Raw genomic sequence first — 17,161 nt, 5'->3', positions numbered from 1 at the left:
AGCAGGTCCTGGGCGATTGGGTGGAGCTGGTTCCTGAGGCCGGCCGAGGGCGGGGCGAGCGCTCCTCCCACAAGGAAAATGAGACCCAGATTGCATCTGTTGGGGTTGCGGTGCTAGCTGACTACTGTAGTGACTGCACCTATGAGGTACTCAGTACAATGCAGGTACACACATGCAGCGTTGAGCTCCAGTCTGAGATCCCGCCAGGGCACGAGAGGAAAAGCAGCAAGTCTGAACCTTAACCACAGTGGGTTCTTGCTAAGAGCCCAGCACCCTGCAGGCTCGGCCGAGCTCTGTGGATAGAGCAGACAGCAGTGAGATGGTGCAACTGTGCTCTCGGCACTGTGTGCTAACAAAACTGGGTGCAGCAGGGAAGTGGTTGTGCTTATAAAGCTAAATGCCTACATCATTTCACACACACATACTCACAGCATTTTACCCACACATACATATATACACAACACACACACACACACACACACACACACACACACACACACGCACACACACACACACACACACACGCACACACATGCACACAAGCACACGACTTCCCTAGTGCTGATATTACTAGCACGAGTCACCTTGCTGGGTTTTGTTCTGGACATTTGTCTAGCCCCCACCCATGGCAGGCCCACTCTGGCTTCAGGTTTCTAGCAGTCAGGTGATGCTGCAGGACTGGGCTGGGCATCTGGCTGGCCTTTGGAATAAAGACTCTTGAGGTTTAATTTGGAAAGGGGAACATTTGCCTGAAGACAAGTATTGTGTCTCAGGACCCCCTGTCCCCCAAACACAACCTCCATGATGTATGTAAGCATGGTCAGAGGCGGCCTCTGAGGGCTCTCCATTCTTCTTTTATATTATCTATCTATCTGTCTATCTATCTGTCTATCTATCTGTCTATCTATCTGTCTATCTATCTATCTATCTATCTATCTATCTATCTATCTATCTATCTATTGACAGGGTCTTGCTATACAGTTCAGGCTGGTTTAGAATTGGTGACCCTCCTGCTTCTGTTTCTTAAGTGCTGGGATCACGGGCCTAGCTTTGGCCTTTCAACTCTAATAGTAAAGGATTCTACGAGCTCCCTGTGTCCCTGGTATTAAAAGTCACCAATTCTCAAGTGCATTTGGTGAAGTGACATTTCTCAAGGCCCTGGGGCCCGTAAGAGCCACTCTTTAGCCCCACCTCTCTCCCACCCCCTCTTCCTCTCTGCCCTCAGGGTAAAGAGAAAAAAACGCAGGCCGTTCGTGTGCCACATCCTGTTTTCAGATTAATGAGTTCATATGCTGGAAATTTACCAAGGGGAATAGCTTAATTTTGGAAAGTACCAAAAACTCATCTGTAGTCACCCGGCTTAATTTTGGGGGCTCTTGAAATAGAGGGGGCATCCCCGGAGGATCACTAAGTACAGCCAGGGAACAGAAATTGAAAGCCAAACCTGGAGATACCTCTGCTTCAGAAAGAAAATAAACCTTTTGAAGACCACCCACCTCTGTGCAGGGCACTTGCTTTATTTTTCTAAGAAATTTCAAAAGAGAAATCATCTCCCTGGCCAAGGCCTCAGATGTGGTGGTCTATGGCTGGGGCTGTGATGGGGGATCAAGGAAGCAGACTCAGGCTGAGGGGTGTGGCTTAGCTGATAGGGTGTGTTTGCTGAGTATGCTCAAGGATTTGAGTTTGCTCCCCAGCACCACGGGTGGCATAGTGGCAAATACCTGTAATCCTAGCACCCAGAAGGTGGGTGAAGGGGATCCAAAGTTCAAGATCATACGCGATTATATAGAGAAGTACCCATTTCTCTGTCATTGGGCGATCCTTGTGTCTTTCTTAGGGTCCTGTTTTCTAGGTAGCCTCCCTGGAGTTGTGTAGCCGTCTAGTCATCTTTTGTTTTACATCTAGTATCCTCCTGTGAGTGAGTCCATACCATGTTCATCCTTCTGAGTCTGGGTTACCTCACTCAGGATGATATTTTCTAGTTCCATCCATTTGCCTGCAAAACTCATGATGTCATTGTTTTTCTCTGCTGAGTAGTACTCCATTGTGTATATGTACCACATTTTCTTTATCCATTCTTCAGTTGAAGGGCATCTAGGTTGTTTCCAGGTTCTGGCTATTACAAACAATGCTGATATGAACATAGCTGAGCAAATGCCCTTGTGGTATGATTGAGCATTCCTTGGGTATATGCCCAAGAGTGGTATATCTGGATCTTGGGGGAGATGGATTCCCAATTTTCTAAGGAAGTGCCATATTGATTTCCAAAGTGGCTGTACAAGCTTGCATCCCCACCAGCAGTGGAGGAGAGTTCTCCTTGCTCCACATCCTCTCCAGCATAAGCTGTCTTCTGTGTTTTTGATCTTAGCCACTCTGACAGGTGTAAGGTGGTATCTCAGAGTCGTTTTGATTTGCATTTCCTGGATAGTTAGGGATGTTGAACAATTCCTTAAATGTCTTTCAGCCATTTGAGCTTCCTCTGTTGAGAATTCTCTGTTTAGTTCTATAGCCGATTTCTTAATTGGACTGTTGGGCATTTTGGTGTCTAATTTCTTGAGTTCTTTATATATTCTGGATATCAGCCCTCTGTCAGATGTGGGGTTGGTGAAGACCTTTTCCCATTCTGTAGGCTGTCACTTTGTCTTGTTGACCATTTCTTTTGCTCTACAAAAGCTTCTCAGTTTCAAGAGGTCCCATTGATTGATTCTCTCAGTGTCTGTGCTACTGGTGTTATATTTAGGAAGTGATCTCCTATGCCAATGCGTTCAAGACTACTTCCTACTTTCTCTTCTATCAGGTTCAGAGTAGCTGGATTTATGTTGAGGTCTTTGATCCACTTGGACTTAAGTTTTGTACATGGTGACAGATATGGATCTATTTGCAGCCTTCTACACGTTGACATCCAGTTATGCCAGCACCATTTGTTGAAGATGCTTTCTTTTTTCCATTGCACTGATTATGTGTGCCTCCAGCCATTTTCTTCCCTCCCACACCTCTTCCTTTGGATCTCAGAGGCATGGACCACAAAGGTTTCAGTCTCAGTTCCCCTACAGCCAGACCTTTGACACTGAAGGGGACTGCCTGGCTCCACAGCCTTTACACAGTCTGTGGCACCTGCGGAGCAATTCAGGACTGAATGGCAAGGGGGATTCTGGGTAATTAACAGGGTGTGAGTCACTGTGCATTGGAGAGTATAGGACACAGATGAATACCCTAGAACTGTTTCCAAGTGTCTGGCCTATTAGAGTAAGATGTATGGCCTAACTCTAGGGTGCAGAGCAGGAAACTGGTGACAACTGAGGGGTCCTGGCCACTTGTGCTGCCATCCCCGCTCCCAGATCTGTACAGACACTGCACAATGAGCACTGAGCTGGCAATTAAGGAGTCTTTTGTTTTGTTTTATGTTTCTCAGTCACACAGTAGTTGTTTTCTGCTAAGGGACACATAAATGAAATGTAGCAATGCAAGACATATAGTTTGTAGATGTTTTTGATGTCCTCTGTAGATACATGTGCAGGTGCATGTGTGAGTGGAGGTCAGGGGTCAGCTTTGGAGTTCATCCCCCAGGAGCTGTCCATCTTGTTTTGTAGAGACAGGATCTCTCACTGGGACCCGGGGCTTGCAGATTAAGCTAGGTTGGTTGTGAGCAAGCTCCTGCAAGCCTTCTCTCCAACTCCAGCTCTAGAATACGAGTGCAGAGCACCATGCTGAGTGTTTGTATGGCTCCAGGGGATTGGATTTAGGTTCTCAAGTCTGCACGCAAGTGTGTGTATGGTGTGTGTGCATGCACAGGCAAAAGTAAATGAATATTTTTCTTCAGGAGGATCAGAAAACATTATGTTTGTCTTTGACCTTGCCCTTGGGTGTTGTAAAGTTAGAAGTTATGCCCTAGTAAAACACTCTTTAAAAGGCCTGGGTTTGTCAAAGGCAGACTCTGCTTGGTGACTTCCCTATCTTGGCAGACCAGACTTCAAGTTTAAAAATGCCCAAGCACTCCGGAAGTTCTCTGCGTTCTAAGCACTGGCTCCCTGAGATTTTTCCAGATGGCTTTTGACAGGACACTCTGAAGGCCATGTGGATGTCATAGAAAGGCCAGTGGCTCTTGGGAGCAGATGGCAAAGGTCCAGGAGAAGACCTTGACAGATAAGGACAACCCTGAGATGCCCACATGGGGAAGGCCATAACCCTAACCCACTTCTCTTTGCCTTCTCTGGCCACCCAGGTACCCTGTTCTATGAGTCTGCTTTTGCTGCGTGCCAACCCATTCTTTCGTGAGCTGGGGCAATCAAGGTTCTCTCTCATGGGTGGAAGGGAGCAGGGGCCTCCTAATTACTGCTCCACACTAACTGAAGGTGTGTCTTTCCTGGCTATTGGACAGTGCAGAAGAGAGGGGCACACATTTTAAACTAACTCAAGTTGGCATTTGGTGGGAGAGCGATACACCCTGATGTTCCTGGGGGAAGCAAAACAAGATGTATCAGGAATCAGAGGTTCTCAACTTGTGGGTTGTGATCCCCTTGGGAGTCAAATGACCCTTTCACAGGGGTTACCTAAGACCATTGGAAAACACATATTTACATTACAATTCATAACAGTAGCAAAATTACCGTTATGAAGTAGCAATGAAAATAATGTTATGGTTGGGGGTCAGCACAGCATGAGGAACTGTGTTAAAGGGTCGCAGCTTTAGGAGGGTTGAGAACCACTGCTCTAGAGGAACAGAACTGATAGAATGAGTCTATATATAGAGAAAGGGGATTTATGAAAATGGCTTACAGGCTGTGGTCCAGCTAGCACAACAAAGACTGTCTACCAATGGGAAGTCCAAGAATCCAGTGGTTGTTCAGTCCACGAGGCTTGGTGTCTCAGCTGGTCTTCAGTATACACCAGAATCCCTAAGAAGTAGGCTCTAATGTAAGTGAAGAAATGGACTTTGTAGCAAGGGCAAGAGCAAGCAGACAGACAGAGAGGGGAGGAGGAGAGGGATCTCTCCTTCTTCTATGCCCTTTACACAGGCTGCCACTAGAAGTGTGGCCCAGATTAAAGGTGGGTCTTCCAACCTCAAATGAGCCTATTAACTAAAAATCCCCGACAGGTGTGCCTAGTGACTGCGAGTTTTAGTTAACTCTAGATCCAGTCTATTAAGAATCACACACATGGTGTGAGGAGGAACATTTCTCATAACCTGCAGGAATGGGGGAAAGCTCTCCCATCCTTGTACCATACATCCCCCCAAAGAGTGGAAGAAGTTTCTCATCACATCCTTCATTATTCAAACCCTGCTGCTGGGGAAGGGGTGAAACCCACCTGTTTAGGGGTTTGCTCTCCATATTTGGGCTTGCAGTGGTACCAGGAACCATGGTAAGAAAATGCTGGAAGGTTCTATTAAAGGCCTAGCTTTTTGAACGATGGACTTCAATACCCTTTTTTCTTTCTTTTGAGCAAAGCTGTGTGCAAACCTCTCTCTGATGGCTTCTTCTCACAGCTCAAGCTAGGTGAATTCCCAGCACGAGCCGAGACCTGGGAACAGGGAAGCAGGCTGGACTGAAAGGATAAGAGCCAGGGCAGCAGCCTTTGCTCTTCAAAGAATCTGAAACCGAGGGCCAATTGACCTGTGAAAGTGGGGCTCCTGTTTCCTCAACCTTCCTACCTTCTTTGCCTCACACAGGGGAAACAGGAGCCCAGAGAGAAAGCCGAGTTTGCACCGTCTGTCGAAGGGCCAGGTGCAGCTTCTGTCTTCTCCCGCCTTTTGTCCAGAACACCTCTGTAATACCCTGTGCTTTGGTGCTGATCCCTCTTCAACAGAGTTTCCTGAGGGCCAAGGGGCAGGACAGATATGTCTCTGAAAGGCCCTGTCCCCTGCCAAGCCTACTTCTTGCATATAGGGGGGGCTCAGTTAATGTTTATTGACAGGGATGGATTTGTCATCCTAAGAGAACCCAGCGATACTAGGAAAAGATCGTTCCTGTGTTTCTCATTTGTGGGCTTCCAAAATGTATTTAACAAACTCATTTTTAAAAGAGGTCTAAATACTTTCTGGGGAGACCATTATCCACCCTATTTCAGACCTATTCTTACAAGCTCTTGTGTGTGCGTATATGCTTGTGTGTGTACATATGTGCATGTATGTGTGTGGGAGCACACAATAGCCTGAGACTGGTGCTGTGGTGAGGTAGTAATCACTGCCTCATTTATCTTGAGATGAGATCTCTCACTGAACCTGGAGCTCACTGATTTGCTATGTGGCCAGCATTCCCTGGTGCCAGCATTAGAGATGTGGGATGTTGTGCTCAGCTCTTTGTGTTGGTCCTAGGGATCCAAACCCAGGTCCACATGCTACCATGGGAAGCATTTTTACCAACTGAGTCCCTTGGGCCCCCAGTTACTACTTTCTGTAACTACTGTCCAATCGGCAGCCTTAGCTCTCTGTGGAGGGCAGGCAGACTCACTCTGGCCTTTGTTTGACCGGAGCTTATGGGAAGGCCAGCTCCTCCTGGTCCTGTCCTGCTTCTTCCCAGACAACATGTCTGCACACAAGCAGACATGAGCTACCTTGGATCCCCTCCAAGCACTGCCCTGGAAACCAGCCAGCATCGACAGTGCCCCTGGGCAGGACACATCTATGGAGAAGCAGAAGCCGTGGCATGCAGGCACACACACATGCTCATGTCTGCAGAATGCTTCAAAGGGAACTGGAAATGTGAAATTTTCTGTGAAAAATCTTGATTTTAAAAACATACCATAAGCAAAAGCCAAAACAAAACAAACAATAACAACACCCCCCTCCCCCAAACCACATGAGATTCTCCATACTTCCTTTCTATGAGCTACTGTGTGAGAGCTCTGGTCTAGCCTGGCATTCCATAAACACATCCTGAGTGAAGGTGTGGAAATGGTGATGTGCCACCCACCCAGGGCATACTCGTTCTCTGTGTACCCAGATGTGTTTACATGACAAGGGCCATCACCACAGTCAACAGGCAAAAGCACCTTGTCCTAAGTACTGCCATTTTGACTTCAGACTCCATTTTTACCTATAGGATGAAACAAAGTTCAGATTCCCAAGTCCTACAGGAGCTGGGAACCTTCCAGTAGCTGACGCACCTCCTCCTGAAACCTTAGACATGGTTGTTATGCATTCTTTGTTCTTTAGAAACATTAAGGCTAACAGAAGGAACAAATGAATATGATTGGTTAGACTGAAAGGCTTACATTGTATATTGGTTGACAATGATGGAACATTCAAGGAAGTCCCAATTTCTAAATCCTGATTGGTGAAAATGTTAACTGTAACTTGGCAACAAATGTTTATGATTTTTATGCTTAAATACTTGCTTCAACTGGCATTTTGGGACCACAGTTCAGCTCTGAAGTCTGTTCTGGGGCCCTGACTGATCAGCACCCCGCCTGCTTTTGTGCTGCCCTGCATTAAATCTTGATTTTTTTGGTAACCTCTTGTGTCGGCTTGGGTTGATCCAGAGCCTCAGACCACAACACACTGGAAACTGACACATGCATGCTATCTCCCAGGATATGGCCTTAATAGGTACATTTCTCATCTAAGAAGAGTGAATGTCAAGGAAATTGCTAAGGTCATGCAGCTGGTGGGTGGCTGGATAGGAATATAGGTTGCCTGACTACAAAGTCAGTGTCTGCCAACACACTCCAGCTGCCTCCCAGACACCAAAACTGAGATTGCCTGTTAGTTTGCTAAGCCCCGTGAGTTTAGATATTGTATTTTATTTGATTATTGTTCCCAGCAGAACATAGAAATCATTCAGTAAATAATGTGTGGGATTGTACCCACAGTTTCACACAAACATATGTCCAGACATGGCACACAGAAACATACATAACCCATCATGCCCAAGAATGTGTGCACACTCATGCTCCGACATTCACATTATTGTCCTCATCTCCTACTTCCAGGGCATCAGAGCCTAAGCTAGGCTACCCCGACTGAGTTCTTCCTGCTAGCCCTCTGCCAGCCTTGCCCAGCCTTCAGCAAGAGTTTCCTGGAGATCTCAATGTGGCTGTGGCACTCTTCTTCTCGAACCCAGGAGACCAATCAGCAGTTTTATTTTTCGAAGTCTGGTTTTCATAAACCTGGAATCTTTCTTCTTTTTTTCCACTAGAAATTTCCTTGGCCTCTTGCCTTTCTCCAGGACCTTAGCCTGGAGGTTACACTTGGAGCGCCCTCTGCTGAGCACCATCCTCACCACCTACTGGGCTCTTGCAGAGGGGAAGAAGTGGGTTTCCTGAAGAATGGAATGTGTAATCAAATGGAGAAACCAAGTCAGAGGGTTGCTGAGAGGGGGTGATGCTGGCATATGTGTGCTCATCTAAGTATGTGCCAATGTGTGCTACTGGTTGGTGGAATTGTGTGTGTGTGTGTGTGTGTGTGTGTGTGTGTGTGTGTGTGTGTGTGTGTTTATTAAAAATGAAAGAAGAAATAATTCTCAGAGTTCTGACTAAAAATCCTGTACTCCACCTGGGGGCCCTGAGTGGGGCCGCTGACAGGAGGTTGGGGACATCTCTAACTCAGCCTTGTTCTTCACTGTCTATCACATGTACCAGGTGAGGTGGCCGAGGCACAGAGGGACATTTAGAGAGGGGAGGGATGTTTTTGGGTATCTGCCCACTGCTAATTATACCTGCAAAGTCTCTGTTCTTTTAACCTTCTTCTCAAGTGGCCTCAGGAGGTGGGTAGTTTGGTTTTTTTCTCTGATATTTGAAGAGTGAGAAAGGGAAAGGAGAAGTCCTGGGCTTTGAATCCAACACCACTGTCGTCTCCTTGCCTCTTGAGTTTCCCCATTTGGTTCCAGGTCTGAGTTCTGTGGGGCCCAGAATGGAGTCTGAGACGAGACACCCCACAGTGCTCCATCTTAGAAATGAAAGTCCTTGACTATGACTCTGCAGAGGTGGTGTCCCAGCCCTGGTGGGGCTCCCCCACAATCAGCTCCTGGAGCCAGGGCTTCAATGGGGAGTCAGGTCCTGGATCCAGCAGTGGTACTGAGGCCCCTTAAGGAGCAGTGGCATTAGGCCTAAATCTCTCTGTAGACACTCAATTCCATTTTGCAGCTGTCCTGTAAAGAAAGCAGGTTCTGGGAGGTTTTGAGGTTGTTTTTCATTTAATGGGTCCTGGTTAACGATGCAAGGAAAGGCAGAACATGTTTCAGTGAGGGGTAGTTGCTGCCCTCCCAGGCCCCCTCCCCGCTGCCCTGCTCACTCCGGCAGGAAGGAACCTGAGACTCTTCTGTTTGCTTTTGGTCCTGCCTGGCCTTTTTCTCTCTTGTCTCATTTACAAAAACACACAAGACTGCTCTCGTCACCTTTGATGATTCCTGCCTGGAGTGACTTCATTTCAGCACATCTAAATCCTGGCCATTATTTTTAGTTGACTGACTGTTTTCCTGCATGCATGCTCAGGTCGGAGGACAAGAAGTTGTAGAGATTGGTGTGGGGAGATGTCTAAAAACCCTGTGGACAAGCCCACACAACCAGAATCAAAGCCCTCGGGAGCCATCTTACAAAGCTTTGGTCAAGTAAGAGTTCTGCAATTGACTCCACCTCTCCTTACCCCCATCTCTAGCCCCAGGGAGGGCAGCAGGAGAATCTGAATATACTCAGTGCTATTGGAGCTCAGGCAGAGAGGCTGAGACAGTGAATGGCATGTCACACGTTTAAAATTCATCACCAAAATTAACAACAAAGAAGCCACAGTTAGAAAATGGAGAAGGGAGGTCTTGAGAACAAAAGCATCTACTGATTTAACCTTCAGCTACAGGAATCCATCCATAGAGGGCCCTGACAGAATGGATGCAAAGATTGTATTTTTAAATCAAATTTGGAACCTTCCTTTTGTATAGGCCTGAGTGTTAGTTTTATGCGGTGCAATGTTATTCATTAAGTGGCACTGTTTACCGTGGGAGGAAAGCCACAAGGTACGACAAAACCCACTACAAGAGTTTACTAGGAGAAGGAACAGAGGGGATTGTGCTCTAGGCCTATGGACAGTTGTGCATGGAGACAGAGGAAGAAGGAGGAGAAGGGGGGAGGAGTCTGTGACCTGCTTTTTATGGATTCCCCGCACACGCGCGTATGGTCTCACATAGCTATGCCACGCATGTGCATAGATCGCATGATTATGCTGCATCCAAATTACGTGATCATGCAGCACACAGATTACATAGGATGTAAGACCCCTTGCTTGGTTACTGAACAGCGCATGTGAAGTCATGTAGCAACACTGAGGGCTTTGATTCTGGTTTGCTGGAGTATATGACCATAGAATGTCCTACTTCCTAAGGCTGATCAAAATAGTCAAAAGATGTTCAAGACTTCAATAAAAGGCAGAAACAGGACTCTCTCTCCCATCTGAGTATGCTCATACAGGCAGTGAGGAGAGAATGTAGATTCATGAGTATATGCAATGAGTTTTATTTGCTTGATGTAGGGATTATGTCTGTTTTATACCGTGAAACAAATCTCTTCTCTTTAGTTCTTCTAGTTGTGGGTGTTTCCTTCTATCCTGTTGATCTTGCTGCTAAGAACATGTGTTTTACCTCAGTCTAAGCCACATAGCCATCAACACAAAACTCAGCTGGGCATTAGGCTTCCAGCTTCCTCCTTCTGGGGACCCTGGTTGTTATGGATTATTATGGGGGGGCTCCCCCAGGGTATCCTGCGTGTGCAGGGAATCATGCTGGCATACTGGGCAGATGCAGTGGTGGGCTGGTGGGAGACCCACTCCATATGGGCGTGGCAGCAGGGTGGCGGGTGGACATTCAAAACCCAGGGGGCTGCATCCACGTGGAAACGGTTTACCATTATGAGGGATAAAGAGAAAGAAAGGAGAGGGAGAGAGAGGAAAAGGGTGGGGGGTTGTGGGTGCGTACCTTATAGGAGGGAAGTGGAGGAGAGAGAAGAAGGGGCAGGGTTTTTCCTTTTACATGCAGGGCAGGGCCAAGGGGCAGGATTTCAAGGGGACAGATCAGCATATTAACACTGGTGTCTTCAGGTTGAGGGTTCCACATCCACGTGCTCATGTTGAAAGTTCTAGGACAACCAGCTTCTGACCTGATGTTCTTCCAAGTGTCACAGATTAGGATTCATATCTGCCCCACTCCAGATCCTGTGCTTAGGACAGAGAGGAACAGGGCAAGAGCCCATCCTGAAGAGGATGACAAACTGTAGGGGCAGAATAAACTGCCTCAAGGAAAGAAACCGTGCTGGAGTTGGGTACAAGGTAGAAGTGAAGGTTGGAGTTTTCCCTCCACAGCTGGTTAGTTTTTGTCAACACGGCAGAAGCTGGACTCAGGTGAAGAGGGAACTGCCGTCATCAGACTGGCCTGTGGGCGTGTCTGTGGGCATTCTTCATTAATGGTTAATGTGGGAGGGCCCGGCTCACTGGGGGTGGGGTCACCCTTAGGCAGGTGAGTAGAAAAGAGAAGAAAGCAGGCTGAGCAAGCCATGGGGAGCGAGCCAGTGAGCAGCAGCCTCCATGGTCCCTGCCTCTGCATCTGCTTGAGTTCCTGGCCCGACCCTGATGGGAGAGTGTAAGCCAAATGAACTCTTTCCTCCCCACAGGTTTTTTCTGGTCATGGTGTCTCATCACAGCTTTCCATCCTCCCTCCCCAGGGCTCTCACCACGCGTAAACAGCGGTGGTAAGGAAGGGAACCCCTGTGGAGTTTTCCAGGAAGATGTGCAGGGAAGAGCTGGACCACAGCCTCCTGTGATGCCCTCTAGACACACAGCCCCGGGTCACGTGCAAGAACTCTACAAGTCTCAGGACCCTCAACTTCTTCCTTCTCACCAAGTGGCTGATGTGAGCATGCTCTGCTGCACATGCTGGGTAAGCATGTTAACGCGACAGCAATTAATATGAGCAAACATTTTACTCAGTGTACAAGGTGAGGGGGCTTAAGACCTTTGGGGGTGGGTGATAGATGGCTGGAGAGGTAGCCTTAATTATGACATGGTCTGTTTGGATCTAAACATTACTGCCTCCATCTATCTTAGGTGGGGCATTCCTTCAAACTCCTCACCCTTCAGCACAGACAGGTCACAGTCTATGACCTCTGCCTGCCTTCTGCCTGCCTGCCTCCTACTCAATGTTCTTGGATCTTCTATCCCTTTTTTTTTTTTTAGAACATGGTCCCTGTTTCCTGATAACTCCTCTTGCTCAGGGCCTCAAGGAGGCTCCACAGGAGGCTCTCTCTGCTGGGGGATGTCTTTCTGTATGCTGTGATATATGTTGTTCCCATTGGTTAATAACTAAACTGCTTTGGCCTTTGACAAGGTAGTTTAGAGGCAGGTAGGAAATCCAAGCAGAGATACCTGGCTGACACACAAGCAGTTTCTCATCTCTGCAGCCATCAGGGCTGATAATGTCACTTTCACTTCATGGGTGCGGTTCTAGAACTTTCCTGGGGTCACAAGCCAAGGTAGTTCCACACAGATAGGCAGAAGTTACACAGCAGTAAAATCGGGGTTCCTTTGTACTTTGGGGACAGCTCTTCTGACTCAGGCCTCAGCATCTCACTTCTACCACTTCCGCAAAGTAACACCCCTTCTTCCCCTGTTACTATTTCTGTCACGGAGCTGGTGGGAGGGGACCTCAGGCCACCAATAGGAGAAAGTAGAGCTGGTGCTGTGAGTCTGACTCTGCTGTGGAATCCTGGACTCGGGGGCTGATCACATGACTTCTGGGGGAAATCTTAAATGTTCACAGTTTAGAGCTGTGAGCAGTTTGTTCACTAGGAAAGTTTTATTTTTATTAAAGTTGTTACCTGTGGTATGCCAGGAAGCATGTTGCTAGTGAACCATGAGTACCCCAGTGCACTGGTTACCTGACAGAAGCCACATTAAGGAAGGGAGGGCGGCATGACTGGAAGTTTGAGGGCACAGCCCACAGCAGTGAAGGAGCCATGGTGGCAGGGCATGGGGCAGCTGGCCCACCATAGTTGGGACACATGAGAGATGGGCCTTAGCTCACCTTTCCTTTTGATTTGGTTCAGGATCCCATCCTGTGGGACGGTACCCACCTACCTTTAGGGCGAATCATCTCACCTCAGTGAACTAATAAAGAAAACCCATCCCTCAAGGCGTGTTCAGAATCGTGTCGCCTAGATGACAGACCCTATTGAGCTGACAAGCCACTAACCATCACAAGCTGCTTTTATTGTGCTAATCATTTCATGTTATCTGTGTTCTTACTCAAGTCTCACAAAATCCTCCAACTGGGGATGACTAGCAATTCTGTTTTTCAGATGTGAGAACTGAGACCAAAGGAGGTAAAATGTTCTTTATTATTAAGCAGGTGTGGGGATACTCTGGGTATTATCAAGGCCTGTCCCCTCCTTGCTCATGCAGTATTTGGGAAGGTAGTGTCTGGACTTTGCTTGGTCATCCCTGGTGCTTGGAGCTCGGCCCCTCTTGGAGAGTCTATGTTATCTTTGAACAGTTCTGGCTGTAGGAACATGCTTTTTCACAGGGAGCCCAGACCGATTTCTCTGTGGGCCCAGGCAGAGGCCTGGCACTGGTGTCTTGGCCCTCCATGCCTCAGCAGCACGGGCCGCAGGTGGAGGCTTCCCTGGGTCTGCTTTCCCAGGTGAGAACAGCAGATGGCATGAGGTGAATGCTTGTTTGTGGTTTGAACATTTTAAGGCTATGTAACTCATGACATCACATCCCATGTCTGCTCACAATGGTGGAAACAGGAGGATGTTCCAAGAAGCGGATTTGTTTCCACCATCCTGTCCCTGGGGGACAGCCCTGGCAGCTGTGCAGATCCTGGAGGGTCTTAGAAATGAAACCTTCATCTTATCTTAAGACCAGACCCGTCCTTCTCTCTCTCTCTCTCTCTCTCTCTCTCTCTCTCTCTCTCTCTCTCTGCTCCTTTCCTCTCATTCCCTTCACTCATTTCTTCTTCCTTCTTATCTGGCTTAGAAGCAATAAAGACTATTCTATTCATTTATCTAATTGTGTATGTGCACGTGCATGTGCAACACACACGTGTATGCGCAAGCGACACACACACACACACACACACACACACACACACATATGCACAGCTGCACATGTATAAGAGAGCACCTGTGTGTGGAAGCCACAAGACAACTTGTCTTTCCTTAGGTGGTATCCACCTTTTTAAAATTTTGAGACAGAGTCTCTCCCTGTCTTGAAATTCACCAAGCTGTGTAGGCTAATGACTGGTCAGAGCCCACCAAGATCTACCTGTTGGGCAGCATTGGGGTTCTAAGCATGCACCAGCTAGCCTGGTTTAAAAAAAAGTCAATTTAGAGGCTCAAACTCAGGTTCTCATGCTTGCAAGGCAAGAATTTTACCAAATGAACTCTCTCTAGTCCCTTAAAGGAACAGCTTAATCTCTCAACCACAGTTAAAGATCACGTGTCTGGTAATATATTTCTCACCACGCTAACTGTGTATAACAAGTTTCAGGAGTAGGAAAAGTCCACAGAAACTTAACCCAGAGTTGCTTTGTGTCTTCAGGAACCTCAGATTTGGCTACTAAATAGTAGGTGTTTTCCCTTCTGAGAGGTCCCTGCATGGACGTTCAGGGGGTGTCTCTGAAACAGATGCATGTGTGTGAGAGGAGGGCGGCCCTTGACAATGACATTGGCCTTGGTGTCTGGAGATTGGCCTGGTGCTTGAGGCCAAGTGATAGTGTTCTTTGTGTATTACAGCACAGAATGCCAAGGCCAGACAAAAGGCATGAAGACAAGAAAAGAGTACCTTTATGATCATGTTTGAGCAGAGAAAAAAACAAGAACACTGTCTAAACCATAAAAACATCTGTATCCCCTGTGCTGGCTAATCCGAGAACCAATGGCTTTTTATTCCCAACTAGAAGAGAGTCAAGATGCCCGTTATAGGGTTGCCTTTGTGTTCAGTTAGAGCAGAACTGTTTCCTTGAAGTCTCCTCACATAATCTCCACAGCCCAAATAGCATAGTCTTTTCTAACACCCTCTTACCAAGAGGGCTTATGCCCACCCCTCATGTTATGTTTTTCCCTGATGAATTCAACAAATTCTGTTCAATTACAAGTGTCCTGATTGAACTGACCGCATGGTCTGCAGCTTTAGATTTTGAAAAGAATGTGAATGTGACGGGAAAGTCCCAGAACCTAGGCTGACCTGTCCCTCTTCAAATTTACAACTAGAAACCTTCCCACTGAGAGATGGTGCGTTAGACCGTAGTCTGTTCACTTTCCCCCTTTCTGAACAATCACCTTCCATGCAGCCTCAGTTGCCCCTTCCACCCTGAGTCTCAGGTGATCTTCCTGCTGGTTTCTGAGACATGAACTTTCTCAACACATTTGCTCGCTTCTGCTTCACATACCCTGCCTCCTGCTGATTGCCATAGTCAGGGAGGGATATGCTGCTGACCAAGGGTCGAATCCATCTTCCTGCATTCACACCTGCATATTCTTCTCAGTTGTGATTGCACTACAGGAGAGCTGCCATAGAGGCCATAAGACCTGGGATGCCTGACATGTCCACAGATGCTTGAATCCAGCCCATGGCAAAGATAAGCAAGCGATCTGCTTATTGAATCCACTCTTCCATTGCTGTGGATATCGCTCTGTGTAAATAAAGTTCTGTTTGGCCAGTGGCCAGGCAGGAAGTATAGGCGGGACAAGAGAGAAGAGAATTCTGGGAAGTAGAAGGCTGGAGAGACACCTCCAGCCGCCGCCAGGAGAAGCAACATGTAAAGACACTGGTAAGCCACAAGCCATAAGCCATGTGGCAAAGTATAGATAAGCAGAAATGGATTAATTTAAGATAAAAAAAAGTAAATAACAAGAAGCCTGCCACAGCCATACAGTTTGTAAACAATGTAAGTTTCTGTGTGCTTTCTTGGTTGGGTCTGAGTGACTGTGGGACTGGCGGGTAAGAGAGATTTGTCCTGACTGGGCCAGGCAGGAAAACTCTAGCTACATTCCATTCCTCCTCCTCCTTTCAAAGACAAGGTCTGCGACTCATCAAATGGGCTAGGGTGATTGTCCAGAGAGTTCCTGTAACCCACCTGACCCCACCTGCCCAGACTGGGGTCACCAGTGTATGCTACCACTCCCAGCTTTTTACAGTTTCTGGGAATTGAACTGGCTTCTCTACCTCCCCAGCCTAAGATGAACTTCCTACATCTCAACTGTTAATATGTCAAACTGGCTTTTCCTTAAGAAAAATCTAGACCTTTACTTAATATTTTTCCTTAGAGTTACTTCTGGATACAGTTATGGCAAAAGAAGATTTTAAACCAGGGCTTGGACATGCTGCTTCTGTTTTCCCAGGACCTGCTCCATAGAGCTCTAACATGAAAACAGGTGATGTTCTGGTCAGCCTCTGGGTTATGTGTCTCCCCTCTGCTTTGAAGACGCTCCTGCATTCCACCTCCCCAGGGCCTGGCATCCTTCTCTAGGAAGCTCTGGACAACACCTTCAACTCTCTTCATCTTTACAGACAGGGATACATACCTCATTACACGCATGCACACATTTGGTTTAGTTTACTGTTTCCCATCTTAAGATTATCAGACTATCTTAGTGCTTTAGATAGAAATGACTAGAATATCCAGGTCCCTGTTTTTCAGACAACCAGATAGATTGTGGGAACTTAATTTACCAATGAGGGGCAAAGATGAATCTAGAACTCAGATCTTTATGTTCTTCACCATCAGTGAGAAATCCACAAGCAAGAGCTTCCTGGATCCCTGTCAAGTTCTGGGCATTGTTCCAGGTCCCCGAAATAAAGGTGGTTGCAAACCTTGCTCATGCACAGCTCATAGTGGACTCAGGGAGGCAACATGCTACACAATTCTACATGGTTAAATCATGGTAGGTGTACAAGTGCCTTAGAGGAGAAGTGCAGTATGAGTCAGGATTTGGTCTAGTTTCAAGCGTCACAAAAGGTGACTAAGGAAGTGTGCTTGGAAGGCACACGAGCAGGGAGCTACCAACAATTCAGCTGCATTTATGGCCTAAGCTGATCAATGGTCTGGCCTATTTGCCACCATGCTTGGGGACGGAAGCCCAACAGCTCCGCCCCTTGTGCCTGGGAAGCAGGTCTCTTCACTCCTCATTCCACAAGAAGAGGCAAGAGTGCTTAGCTGAAGCCTCTGTACTCTCACTTGGTATC

This window comes from Onychomys torridus, chromosome 4 (genome assembly GCF_903995425.1).
Source record: "Onychomys torridus chromosome 4, mOncTor1.1, whole genome shotgun sequence".
NCBI lineage: Eukaryota > Metazoa > Chordata > Mammalia > Rodentia > Cricetidae > Onychomys > Onychomys torridus.
The sequence above is the reverse complement of the archived record's forward strand: the minus strand, read 5'-3'. Positions refer to the sequence as shown.